Here is a 13,705-nt window from a genome sequence, read left to right as displayed (position 1 = left end):
TTCCTTCGGGGGTTTAGAGGCGCTGCCTGAGCGGGACGTTGGGCTCAATCCCATGCATGTCTACTCAGAAGTAAAACCCATTGTAATCTGACCCATTGTAAAACTCATTGTAGTCTGGGAGTAAGCCGTGGGGCTTACTCCCAGGAAAGTGTGGATAGGATTGTAGCCGTTGTCTGGTGGATAGCCACTGCCCAAGAGACTTCTGAAGCCCCAGTGAATGTTCATCTGAAGGTCCAAGATTCCTTGACTCCGGAGGGCTTCTTCAAAGGGGAAAACTGAATTCATCGAGGCTGCAATCCTATCCACACTTTCCTGGGAGTAAGCCCCATTGAACACAATGGGACTTACTTCTGAGTAGACATGCAGAGGATTGTGCCCCACGTAAGCAGCTACCAAGTCCCTCCCTCGGTTCTGGTTTGACAACCACGATCCACACTCAGGAGTGTCCACACCAAGTCCTTCGGATCGGGAGTAATTACTGCCGCGACAAGGGCCAGCGGAACTCGTGTTCGCAAGGTTGTACACGTGACAACCACCGCGCAGTCCTAACCCCATTCTGATTGCCTGCCTGCCTGTCCACTCATAAACTGCACGGAAACAGTGAGGACGAACAGAGATTGCTTAATTAATTGTACTGTACATTCCTTACGAGGCAGGCGATGTATGTTTATTAATACCGAAGTGACAGCCCGATCCTAAGCGGGTCTACTCAAAAGTAAGTCCCATTATGTTCAGTGGCGCTTATTCCCAGGAAAGCGTGCATAGGATTGTAGCCTGACAGCCCAAGCCTATGCATGTCTACTCAGGAGTAAGTCCCATTAGTGTCAAGGGGGCTTACTCCCAGGAAAGTGTGGTTAGAATTGGGCTGTAAGGCTACAATGGTACAAAGTAGCTTTAGTTCCATGCTTTCCTGGAAGTGAGTCCCATTGACTATGATGGGTCTTACTCCAGAGTAAACATGCATAGGCGTGGGCTCCTACCTAGTGTCTGACCCTGAGCGATGGGAGGGGGGTTTCGCTTCCGCGGGGTGGTTTGACGTCGCTGTCAACAACAGCTGCAACAGGATGTGGTTCACACGGCGCTTGGAGGGACCTTTGGACCCGGAGCGCGCTGAGGTGCGGGAGGGAGGAGAGAGATCGTGTGCACCTGGAGTTGCGTGAAACTGACAAGACGGCACAGACAGTCCTCCTCTGGCACACGCACAAGAGCTCTCCTTTGGGAAACAGAGGAGTGAAAGGTGATTGACAGCCCAATCCTATCCACACTTTCCTGGGAGTAAGGCCAATTGACATGCATAGGCTTGGGCTCACAGATCTGTCAGGATAAGGCGCAGGCTCCCACCTGCCAGCTCCCAGGAAGATCCTTGGGAAGCGAACCCCAAAATAGAGCTCTTCCCAAAACAGACGGAAAATGTTTTCAAGATCTCCATTCACACGTTTGCTTGCTTGGGGGTACGTCCCACTCATCTCAGCCTTTCAGAAACACAGGCTGCAACCCCATCCACACATTCCTAGGAGTAAACGCCATAAGGGGACTTACTTCTGAGGAGGCAGGCACAGGATTGCCACTCTGTTATTGTCGCACTTTGGGCTTCCACAGCCATGGGGGCAAGAGCCCTGAACTTGATTGAGGAGCCACTTTTTCTTGCAAAGCGTTCGAAAATACAGTCCGGTCTATTTTCAAATATGCCGGTTCCATCCTACGTCGGCTAGATCGGTGCCCGATTGAGTTTTAGGCAATCGCACCTTTCGACACAGATGTGCTGTATGTTTTGGTAGAAAAGTGGGTCCAACCTCGTCCAGTCCGTACAAATTATCAGGTCCATTTCGGTTTTGCAACCAGGCAAGACAATAGTCTTGTGTTCTGTGTGTGCAGAAGATTGTGTAATCTTTATTCTGGAGGAGGGAGTACACCTTTGGTGTCCAAAAATGCCTGGGACTGTATATCAGTTACTTGTAGAAATAAGGCAGGACGCTTGGGACACCTCCAAGAGAAGATAAATATGGTTTCAACTTGTCAGTATCATCTCTCTCTCTCTCATTCCGTCCCAGCTTGTAGATTTTAATGGCTGCGTTAAATCGCATCGTGGAATCGAGTCTAGAATTCCTTCATCTCTCTACTGTACACGAGTTCAGACGTTCAACCCTCACCTCAAACCCAAGCACGCCATTTAGGAAGTTACAACACAACCCTGTGCATGTCTACTCAGAACTAAGTCCCACCGAGCCCAACCGGGCTTACTCCCAGGAAAGTGTGTATAGGAGACACACACACACCCGTGTCTCACGGTGTACACATCTCCTGTAGTCAGTTTGTGTAAAATCCAAACTTTAAATGTAAAAAATCGGGTTTTGTTTCATATCTCGGACCATACGAATGCCTTCTTCTGTTCCCCCTCTCCTTCCTCACACTAACAGCCCAATCCTATCCACACTTTCCTGGGAGTAAGCTCTATTGACTCTCATAGGACCGACTTCCGAGTAGACGTGCATAGGATTGGGCTGTAAGGCTGCAATCCAATCTACACTTAGGTGGGAGCAGGGCTGCAATCCACACTTTCGTGGGAGTGAGCCCCATTGACTTACCTCTGAGTACACACGCATAGGATTGGACTGCAAATCCCTTTTCCCCAGCAAAGGAAGAGGGGGCTGGGGCCAATGCGAGGAGGGACACACAGCCCAATCGTTTGCATGTCTACTCAGAAGTAAGTCCCATTAGAGTCAATGGGGCTTACTCCCAGGAAAGTGTGGCTAGGATTGGGCTGACACACACACACAAAACGGCGTCGCTTTTGTTCCTGCCACCATCACAGCTAAAACCTGCAGCTTTCTCTTTCCCTCTCCGTTTTGTTTCTGCTGGGGAGAGAAACGTGCCATGCTGGCAGTGGGGCTGCTTTTGGGGTGGAGGTGTTGGGGGGGGGCTTTTGCTGTATTGTCTGGATGCGCAGCGTGCCTGTCTGGGGAAGGCGGCGGGAGTGAAGCCGCCCCCCCCATTTCCCCTCCCCTGCGCAGGACTCGCCGCCAGCCCAGCTTTTTTTGCAGGCACTTGGCCCTTTTGCAAACACCCTGAAGGAATGAAATCACGTGAGCCCCCCGAAAGGGGCGGGACTTTTGGTCCGGAGGAAGGGGGGAAGGGCCATTTTGTCGCTCTCCCTGCCCCCCTCTGTAGCCCCGCCGCGGGAGGAGGGACTGCTGGCTGCTCCGAGGGGCTCCGCCGAGATCTGGATGCTGAAAGTGTAGCTGGAGCAGCGGGAGGAGGTGGCTCTGCTCTCCCTCCAGCCTCTGCTGCCTTGGCGCGCCCCTAGGAAGGACCCGGGACCAGGTAGGGCTTGGGTTCCTTCCCGTCCCAGATCAGCCCCCTCCTGGCCACGGCGCCTGGCAGCCTCTGCTCCCCCGGTCCTTTGTCGCCCCCCGTCTCTCTTCCCTTCTCGTGCTATTTCCACCCCCCCCCCGCCACCCTGGGTTGCTTTCAAGATGGCCGATCTTTTCTCCCTCTCTGGAAATTGGTGAGCCCTCCACGGTTCTCTTTGTTTGGGGAGCTGCTGGAAGAGAGGCTGTGGAAACCCCAGTGGGGGTCTCCAGCCTGGGCGTTTGAGCTGCCTCCCCCCCAGTGCTTGTCCTCCCCCATCCCCTTTGCAAGCAGGGAGCCTGCCTTTTTCCCTCTCCTGGGCTGCTGCTGCTGCCTCCTTCGGCTCTGCCTGAGTGGAGAGGGCCCTTTCCCCCCGCTTGCAGGGGCTGGAGAGGTAGCCCGCCTGTTGGGGCTGGGGGAGGGTCTCTCCATGGAAGAGGCGAGGCTTTGACAGCCAGCATCTTGCCCACTGTGCCTGCGAAGAAGGCTTGGGGGCTCTCCACCCCGGGGAGGGGGCTCCTTGGGCGATCCAAATGGGAGGCTTTCCATGCGCCAAAGCCTGCGCGCTCTTTCTCCAGGGGCGCACAGGCTGGAGGGGGCGCGCTATTTGAAAGGACTGGGGGGTACAGGGGGGCGAGAGGCACAACGTGGCGCGCTGGGTGTGCAGAAAATGGGGAGGGGGAGAAAAGGACGGGATATTTCCTATTCCTCCTGTCCAAGCAGAGCTGGTTATTGTGTTTTCTTTCTTTGGATCTGCGCCCCAGCCCCGAATGGGTTAAAAAACCTGATCTGGAGAACCTGGAGGAAGGGGTGTGTTTCTGTCATTCTCCAAATCACATGGGAATCTGCCTTGAAAAAGGGGTGGGGGGCAGGTTCAGCCACCTCGGTGTGTTTCCAGACTGGCGGAGGGAGGGGGGGGTTGACAGAGGTGAACAGCATTGGATGGGGAGGTCGGGAAGCCGGCAGGAGTTGGGCTTCACTGTCGCGATGTTTGGTGAATGAATGCGGTATGGAAATGAAGGGGTGTGTGTGTGTGTGTGTGTGTGTGTGTGTGTGTGTGTGTGTGTGTGTGTGTGGTGGGGGAGGGGGGAGCCGCACCACATCCACACATATATGAATGACTGAATGAAAGGGAGGTTGTGATAGAAAAGCGGCGTCGCAGAGCATTTTTTCCTATCCTGCTAAATAAATAAACCTCCTTCTAGTTTTTGTCCTCCCTCCCTCCCTGGCTCCGTTTTTCTCATTCCGTTCTAAAAGGGACACCTTGTAGCCGGTTAATTGTATCCGCTCTTCATTCGTCGTCCCCCCCCCCCCCACGAATAATAGGTTATACTGTGACATCAATTGGATCCGCTCTTCACCCCCCCAATAGTAGGTTATACTGTGACATCAAAACAAACGTGTGGGTGTGTGTGTAAAAGTCATCTAGGCGCGCACACAACCCCCCCATGTGAAGGTGGTTCGACCCTTCCCCCACCCCCAGGAAAACAGAAACACCTTCCCTTATGTCCCCCATCAAATCTGTATTCCCTTGCAAAAGTATCATTTATTCTTATATTAAATAAGCCCCCAATATTTTTGTTGTATCTGCATGTCCAAAACTGAAGGAAGGAGCATTGTCGTCCTTACTTCTCGAATATAGTAAAAATAGATGTTTGCATTCTCTAGAGTTCAGGGAAGAAAGCTCTTTTCTGTACCCTCTAGAATTCAAGGGGGGGGGGAAACAGGCGTCCATATTTCATGTAAGTTTCTAGATCTCAGAGAATGAACGGATCGCCTCCTTCTCTCCACTTTGCTGTAGCTAGAATTTAGCGTTGGGGGAAGAGGCCGTTTTTTCTGTGTGCCTTGAGAATTCAAGGGAAATCTCTCTTTTTTCCCCCCTCACCCCCATTATTCGCCTCTTGATTTCGGGGATAAAAAGCTGGACCTTTCATTCTAGAAAGGAGCCAAGCTGCTTGTAGAAATTTCAAAGAACCCTTGTTGGCTGCTCTCAGGTCAGTATGTTCCAGGTTCCAGCAGAGGGTTTTCTGTTGACCTTTTCTGGAGTGCCTGAGCTAGAATTCAAAGGTAGAAGACCTTTTCTAGAAAACTGAAAGACAAGCCAAGGAGAGACTAGGGGTCCAATCCTATCCAATTTTCCAGCGCCTGTGCAACCCTGCCACTGAGGCATGCGCTGCATCCTGCGCTGGGGAGGCAGTCACAGAGGGCTCTTTGGGGCTGCACCGGTGCTGGAAAGTTGGATAGGATTGGGCTCTAAGCTCCCCAGAATCTAGCCATAGATGAGAGGGAGCTGTTCAGACGAAGTGAGTCTCAACCACGTGAAAGAAGCTTAAAATTTGGACTGCATTGCGCCTTATAGAAAGGAGGGAGGCTTTTCCCATCGACCGTACATATTCATGACAAGCCCCCCCCCCAATCTTTTTTACTGGCTTAAACTGGTTGGGGGTGGCGGTGAGAGGAACGACTGTTCTGGGTCGAGATACTCTTCGGAGTATGTAGGCTGACCTGGTTTTCCTCTGTTGATCTAGAACAAGGACGCTCTCTTGTTGCCTTGCGAGTTCTTGCCTTGATATTGTGATCCCCATGTAAGCTCACGGAGTTTGTCAATGGAGGGGGCGGCGGGGAGATGAAGAAACTACTATACGTAGCTTTGGGGGAGGGCTGTCACAATGCGCTTTCCTTCTCGTACTGGATGGTACTGTGACAAGGCAACTGACCAGTGCTGGTCTGGGAGTACCATCTCAGTTGGCTTGCCCAGGTTGCGGGTGAGATGAAGGAAAGCCCCGAAGTGTGCCTCGCGGCTGGGCATCTCCTTCACCCCCACGGAACGGGGAGGGGGGCAGGATTCTGGCTTTCAGCGGTCGTAGGGTGACTTTCAACTTCAAGCCAAGCGAGCCGCAGCCAAAGGAAGCTTCCTGCTCCGTGGGGCTCCCCTGGGCTATCCCCCGCGTCTGAGCAGGGAGCTGTCGTGTCCACGCGTGTCCCAGTGGGGCTCGTGCAACAGAATTCCCCGGGAAGGGGCTCGTGCTGTCTCTCCTGGACTGGTTGCAGCGCCGTCGAAGGACAGTGGCTCAAGGGAGATGGGGGTCGGGGCTCGTGGCGGTGCCTTCCTTTGCCGCCTTGTGGCGGAGCATGTGCTGTGCCCGGGTCTGGCTGGAGTTTGTTGAGTCTGCCTTGCGAGAGCCTGTTGTGTCTGCTGGCGCGTCGCGTGGGGGTGAGAGACGGGGCGAGGGAGCGGGAGGGGAGGAGAGAGAAGAGGGCTTTCCCACCCCACACCCGCCGCACTCGGGGCGTCTGAGGCTGCAATCCTATCCACACTTACCTGGGAGTAAACCCCACTGACTATAATGGGACTTACTTCTGAGTGGGCATGCATAGGAGTGGGCTCTGATCTCCCAGCAAACGTGCGTGTGATCCGGGCAAGGAGCGTTGGAACTTTTGGATGTGGTCCTGGGGGGAGGGGAAATCCTATATAAACTTTAAAAGATCTTTTTAATTCGGAGGTAAATGTCATGGATTTCTATGGGCTAACAGTCCAAACCGAGGTATGTCTACTCAGAAGTAAGTCCCACTGTAGTCAGTGGGGCTTACTCCCAGGTAAGGGTGTATGGGATTGCAGCCCTAAGCCATTTCTGCCTAGCGTTGCATGTGCGCAACAGGGATCAAATGTGTACAGCTGTGGGCCGGGCAGAAATGGATTTAATCTCGCATCAGTTCACTCCGTATTGCAGTCCTGGCGTGCTGTGATCATATTTTTGGACTTGGTTTTAACCATGGTTCCCCTTTCAATGGAGGTTTGGAAGGTGTCCCGTTTCCCCTTAAAACTCCAGCCGAAGTGAACCTTATCTGAATGCTATGTAACCCATCCGCATCCCCAGGAGGGTGTCGAATTCCTTTTGTCAGAACCTGGTTCCTTCCAGGTGGATAACTCAAATGTGGAACTGGGCGGGATAGAGCTGGCCAGGGCGGTGGAGATGCAGATCCTGTAGTTGAGATCGGTGTCATCTCTAGTCGAAAGCCAGGCCCATCACCGCTACCCATAGCGGGGAGGGGGGTAAGCGCTAAAGGGCGGTCTTTCGGTGCTGGGGGCCCACTACTCTGTATATGTGCAGCATTCTGTTCTAGCTTATGTAGATGTAGGTTTGCAGCCTGGGAAAGGAATCCAGCAGTTCCAGTGAACTGAACAGAGGGAGAGGTTGAATGTGGAACAATGAACTGTTTTTTCCTGGAATTATAGGAAATGAATAATGCCTGGGGAGGAGGTCTGTCTTTAAAGGTGGGGTAGAAAAACCAGCTCTGCTGTGAATTCTGGAGAATGTAGAGAGTGGGCCCAGTTCCACAGGATGGCAGTGGAACTTGTAGGACTTCTGAAACCTTAGGGGTTCTAGACTGCATGCCTGTATTCCAAGAAAGAAAGAAAGACTGCTTCCTATCCTTGTCTGGTGAAATATGAATTATGCTCTTGATGTATATGCAATAGTGTAGTTAGAATAGGCTCAGCCTCTGAAGTTGTCTGTAATGGCTATGCTCAGAAATTAGAGCAAATGAAGTACTGTACTGTAATTGCAATAAAGTGTCTCTGAGCATTTGGAAAGTGCCTTCAATTCATTACTCAGTACTGGCCCATATATCTTGGGTAAGGAATTCAGGCAGCTTTGTACTCTGCCCAAAAGTAAATAAAAGTCAACAGTTAGGTGGTGATCCTAAGGTACTAATAAATGATCTGAAAGTTATCCTCTGTTTATTTATTTCTATATCCTAAACCTCCTTGGGCAGGGATCTCATTGTTTTATTTTTTTCCCAGTGCTGTGTGTGTGTGTGTGTCTGTCTACCCACACACACAATAGGCAATATATAAATACCAGATGGTGCCCTTGTCTGTTTTTTGTTCTTGTGTGTGGGGGCTTAAAGGTGGTGGTGTTTGATCTGTTTTGAGCTCAGAGAGGTGAGGAAAATGGTACATTCAATACCTCTCCAGATATTGTCCCTTGTGCTGTTCCTGTAGGATCACAATCCCAAGACTCCCAGTCCATTGTTAAATGTTATGATTTAGCCCTAGAATACGTGGAATGATAGAGTGCGTTTGAACACGTGTGGTGGGTTATGGAGAAAAGCTTCTTTGTCAGAAAACATGCCTTGTGGGGAAGCTAGAACCTGGTAGAGTGTGTGTGTTTTTTGGGGGGGGAGCTTTGCCTTATCTCATCTACTTGAATGCAAGTTCACATGGGACTGAAGGCTTCTGGGGCTGCAAATCCTAAACACAAGTACCTGGGAGTAAATTCCATTAACTCAATAGGACTTCTGAGTAGATATGCATAAGATTGCATAACCACACAATCCTACAAGTGTCTATTCCATTGTAAAATCCATTGTCTTCAATGGGGCTTATTCCTAGGAAAGTGTGTACAGGATTGCAGCCTAAGAAAATGTGTTGAGAATCAGTAGTGCCCCCATTTGCAGGAAACTCCATTGTTTGATATTCTAAAGAAAAACAATGAAATAGAAATTAAAATGAAAACCAACAAAATCCAGTTATCTCTTTCACCACTGACTTGCGGATTATCCCACTTTCTGTCCTCGTATATTTTTATTTCAATCCAGTATTAACGTTTCTGAATTTATCTAATGGATCCTAAATAAATTGCCCAGTAGTACAAATAACCAACTTATTTCCTGCAAATTCTTGTTCTGGGTTGCAGTGCAATTCTCTCTACTTGTTTACCTGGAAGCAAATCCTGCTGTATCCAACATGGCTTGCAGCACAACATGACTTGCAGTGTGTCTACTCAGAAGTAAGTTCAATTACATTCAATGGACTTACTCCCAGGAAAGTGCTTATAGGATTGCAGCTTTGGTTCCTAGTACTATAATTGTGTTTTAGGATTGTACATTCAGGGCAGGCAAAGGAGCAGGATTCTGCCCTCAAGGCTGCAATCCTCTTCCACTTTCTTGGGAGTAAGCTTAACTGAACTGGATGAGTTGTACTCCTCAATAGGTCTGGGCAGCACAGCACACCTTTTATGGAACTGCAGTCCAACATACACTTTATGTATGGCTTTAATAAGCCTCACTGAACCACACACTGGGACTTTTGTCTGTAAGCCTGAATGGGACTGTGCTGTGGATGTAAGCCTCTCAGCGCAATCCTCTGCATGTTTACTCAAAAGTAAGTCCCATTAGAATCAGTGGGCTTACTCTCAGGAAAGTGTGGATAGCATTGTCGCCTAGGCTGACTATACATTTTCTTCCCTTCCCTCTCTGGATTGTTGAATGCTTGAAAAACAGATTTAGCGAAGATGCTGCATTTAAATGGTCCATAGCCAAGATCAACATTCGGTGAGTGAGTCTCCTGGAGCCCAGTTTTGGGGTCGTGTGCCTTTAACAGTTACACGAAGGCGCAAACTCAGCGAGGGCTGCTTCCCCACGTCGCCAGGATTTTGCATAGTACATTTCTTACACCATCTTTCCTCCACGGAGCTCAAGGCGGCTTGCGGGGGATTCCCGGAAGGATGCCCAGAACCCTTCCTTTTAGCGAGATCGCCTCCCAGCTCAGCAATCTTGAGTTGATTTGCATCCTTATCAAATAACCTTTGGATGACCTCCTCTTCTCTGCGGGGGCGGCGTTGCCGGGGAAGGGGGTGGGGAATAGGAATCCAGACGAGCGTGCGTCTGAGCACGTGCAGAGTGGTTTTTTGTATACCACCAACCAACGGCAGGCTAACCATACACCTCCCAGGCTAACCATACACCTCCCATATTAGGACACCTCCCAGGTGAGAGGATGAGTATTTCAACGAGGTGTGAATCCTTTGTTTTAATTTTGGTACATTTTAAAAGTCGTGTATCCTGGTACCTCGTGACTGCCTGACTCCCTGCCCTGAGCACAAGTTTATTCCAAATGACCAAATGACCAAATGGAATTCCAAATGACAGGCGGCCTAGGGGTAATTGAAATTAATAAACACCCCCCCCCCTCCAATATTATTACAATTTCAAATAGGGGTCAAGCTCCTTTCCCCACCCCTTCCTCTCCAAACGCCTTTGCTAAAGGCTTCACCTTCTCATGAGATCCAGCCTGATGGACCCCTTTTTGCGCAAAGGTCTCAAGCTAAAGTCTTTTGCGCAGGTACTCCCTCTCCTCCCCCTCCTACTTTCTTTCTTGGGTTTTTTTACAATGCCCCTTGGGATCGCCATGGATTTTGTCCTGGGAAGAGTAGGGTTCCAATCCCAAACACACTTTGTAAACCCCATGGACTACAATGGGACTTACTTCTGAGTAGACATGCAGAGGACTGGGCTCTAAGTAATGCATTTTATATAGAAAGATACAAAACAGCTGCTCTATTTTTTTATTTTTATTTTTTTACTGCCAGTTTAAAAAAAAACCCCTGAGATTTTTAAATTTAAAAAATGTCTTTTCCCCCCAAAGAAAGATCGTAATAAAATATAATTCTCTAACTGCATTTTTAAAAAATTGACCTCAACCGTTTCAGGTCATAAGCTGCTGGTAGTAAACTTTTCTTAAACGGTGCAATGGAGAGAGATCTCTTTTCCTTGTACAGTTTTCAGAGCCTGCTGCAATCTGCGTGTATCGCCTTCCCTGCCCTCGGGAATATTCCGGGAACTATTTCGGGTTAAGAGATGTGCCTGCTTTTTTTTTTTTCCCCCTGATCCTAAACGTTTTCATCTTGTTAAACGCTTGGCAGTGTATTGTGGATGCCGAGTAAAGAAAGGCACAAGGTAGTCAGAATGAAATACTGGCGTGTGAGGAAATCCCACTATGTAGATTTACTCCCGGGGAAGTGTGTTTAGGATGACCACCTTCGCCCCTAAATCAGCATAGGTAGAAGGGTGCGTTTTAAACACAAATCTATACTTTCCCCCTAGAGATCGAAGGAGCTTAAAATGTTAGAGCCCAATTCTATCCACACTTTCCTGGGAGTAAGCCCCATGGACTATAATGGGACTTACTGCTGAATAGACATGCCTAAGATTGTGCTCTCAGGTTGCAAATCGATCTGCCCCCTTTCCTGGTAGTAAGTCCCATTGATTCAATGCGACGCACTTCTGAGCAGACACCCAGAGGATGCTGTTGGGTTGCATTGATCGGGCCAGTGGAGAACTTGCAAGCTCTCGAGTCTCACGGAGCTCTGCAGCAGGCAGCGGGACGAAAGGCGCTGTGTGGATACCTGTGTGTGTCTGTGTCTGTGTGTTTTCCTGGCTCTTGAACCAGTGGCGTAGCTGGGGGAGAAAAGCACTAAGTTTTGCAGGGAGCCTCACCGCGGCGTGCAAGCGGCCCTCCCCTTTGGAGCCATTCCAGGCGGAAGAGCAAAATGCCCGAATGGTTGCGAAGGTGAGGCTCCCTGCTGAACTTAGTACTCTCCCCCCTAGCTACGCCACTGCTGAGTTCATCCGACTCGGGTTTCACTGAACCTGGCTGGAGTCCGCTCTCTGGCGAGGAGGAGGCTGCTCGGCGGGAGGGCTCCTTGGGAAGGAAACCTGATTCAAACCAGGAGCGAGACGAAAGGCGAGACCCCGGGCGGGGACTGATCGCCCAAAGGCAAGCCGGAGACGATGGCTCCAGAGGGGGTGCAGGCTGGAGAGAGCCAGCCAAATCTCTGGGCAGGCAGGACACGTGGAGGCCGGGAGAAGGGAAAGCTTACCTGGAACAGCTGAGTTCAGGTGACTTGAGAAAAGAGAAATCTCCCTCTAAGCGTGTCTACTCAGAAGTAAGTCCCATTATAATCAGTGGGGCTTACTTCCAGGTAAGTGTGGCTAGGATTGCAGCCAAACAGCCCAATCCTGTGCATGTCTACTCAGAAGTAAGTTGCATTATAATCAATGGAGCTTACTCCCAAGTAAATTTGGATAGGATTGTAGCCCTAATCTCCCTGTTTCACCCTTTAGGCTGCACCCTATGCAGTCTGCACCTTCACTGAGAGTAAGCTCTGCTGAACAGAGCCAGAGTTACTGAGTTCACATGCAAGGGAATGGTGCTGTTAGTGGCCTCTGTAATCCTCTTGATTTCTTAAGCATGTCTTACTTTTTGTTAATGTAAGGACCATTCTCAAAGGTTGTACATAAGACCCCATGAGCAACTGGGGTGTACATTTCAGGCCTACCTTGGATGCAGGTTTAAAGGGAAGGTACCACTGGGAGTTTTGCTGTGTGTGTGTGTAAAAAATGCTTTGGGAAATTTGGGCTACACATCTGTGCAAATATTTTTCCTGGTTTCTAAGCAAGTTAGGAAAGGGGAGGGGGTTCTAATGCTATGCATGACCTGAGAGTAAAAAAGAGGGAGGGGAGAGAATTGGAGGAGTCCGGAATGCCCTTAATGTTGAAAAGTTGATTCATGGGTCATTGGTGTGTCTAGGAAAGGCTGTTTGATGTATCCCACTCATGGTTGGAAGGTCGTGTTGGCTGAAGCACATCTGAAAACCATAAAAGTTGGAAGGTTGTGGAAGTGGGGAGGGAGGGAGGCCTTTTTATTCATTATCTCTACACCATGGGAGGCGAAAACGCTTATACTGCAGCTGTGAGTTTTTTGGTTTTTGTTTTGAAAAATATCTGCGTGTCCTAATCCATGTAGTTATCTATTCTTTGAAATTCATTCATCATTTTGTAAAATCTTTTCTCTATCTCTGTTTCTGCAGATCTTTCTGCAAATAATCTATTCCATCTCTTGAAGGGGGAGAGGAGAGTCCTTTATAACTCAGTGCCTTTTGCGTGTTTGCAAGTTCTTACATAGCATGTCTTTCTGTAGAAAGTCATTAGGTTTCCCCTCTAATTAATGAGAGTTGGGGGCTTCTCCCCCTCATCTGTAGGTTTTTCCCCTCTCCCCAGACCCTTGAATTAGACCTAAATGTGTTTTAATTTTTCCTTGACCTGGAGGTGAAATAACAGCTGAGATGTATGACAAAACAAGTAGACCTTGATCAGGTGGATTCTTTGGCTGTACTGAGTATGATGATGGCCAGATCCCAAAGGATCTCCTCTATGGAGAACTCGTGCAAGGAAAGTGCCCGACAGGTAGACCACAGCTGCGATACAAGGACATCTGCAAGAGGGATCTGAAGGCCTTAGGGATGGACCTCAACAAGTGGGAAACCCTGGCCTCTGAGCGGCCCGCTTGGAGGCAGGCTGTGCAGCATGGCCTTTCCCAGTTTGAAGAGACACTTGGCCAACAGTCTGAGGCAAAGAAGGAAGGCCCATAGCCAGGGAGACAGACCAGGGACAGACTGCACTTGCTCCCGGTGTGGAAGGGATTGTCGCTCCCGGATTGGCCTTTTCAGCCACACTAGACGCTGTGCCAGAACCACCTTTCAGAGCACGATACCATAGTCTTTCGAGACTGAAG

General features: G+C 49.7%; 1 protein-coding gene across 1 annotated transcript in view; it reads left to right on the top strand.

The window, feature by feature from the left end:
• The first annotated feature begins 3,155 nt into the window (after positions 1-3,155).
• Positions 3,156-13,705, top strand: part of PCGF2 (polycomb group ring finger 2) — a 53,975-nt gene continuing 43,425 nt past the window's right edge. The window contains exon 1 of the mRNA XM_066628427.1: positions 3,156-3,321. The gene's annotated coding sequence lies outside the window, so the exon portion shown is untranslated. The remainder of the gene's footprint in view (positions 3,322-13,705) is intronic.

This window comes from Tiliqua scincoides, chromosome 5 (genome assembly GCF_035046505.1).
Source record: "Tiliqua scincoides isolate rTilSci1 chromosome 5, rTilSci1.hap2, whole genome shotgun sequence".
Taxonomy (NCBI): Eukaryota; Metazoa; Chordata; class Lepidosauria; order Squamata; family Scincidae; genus Tiliqua; species Tiliqua scincoides.
The sequence above is the reverse complement of the archived record's forward strand: the minus strand, read 5'-3'. Positions and strand labels throughout refer to the sequence as shown.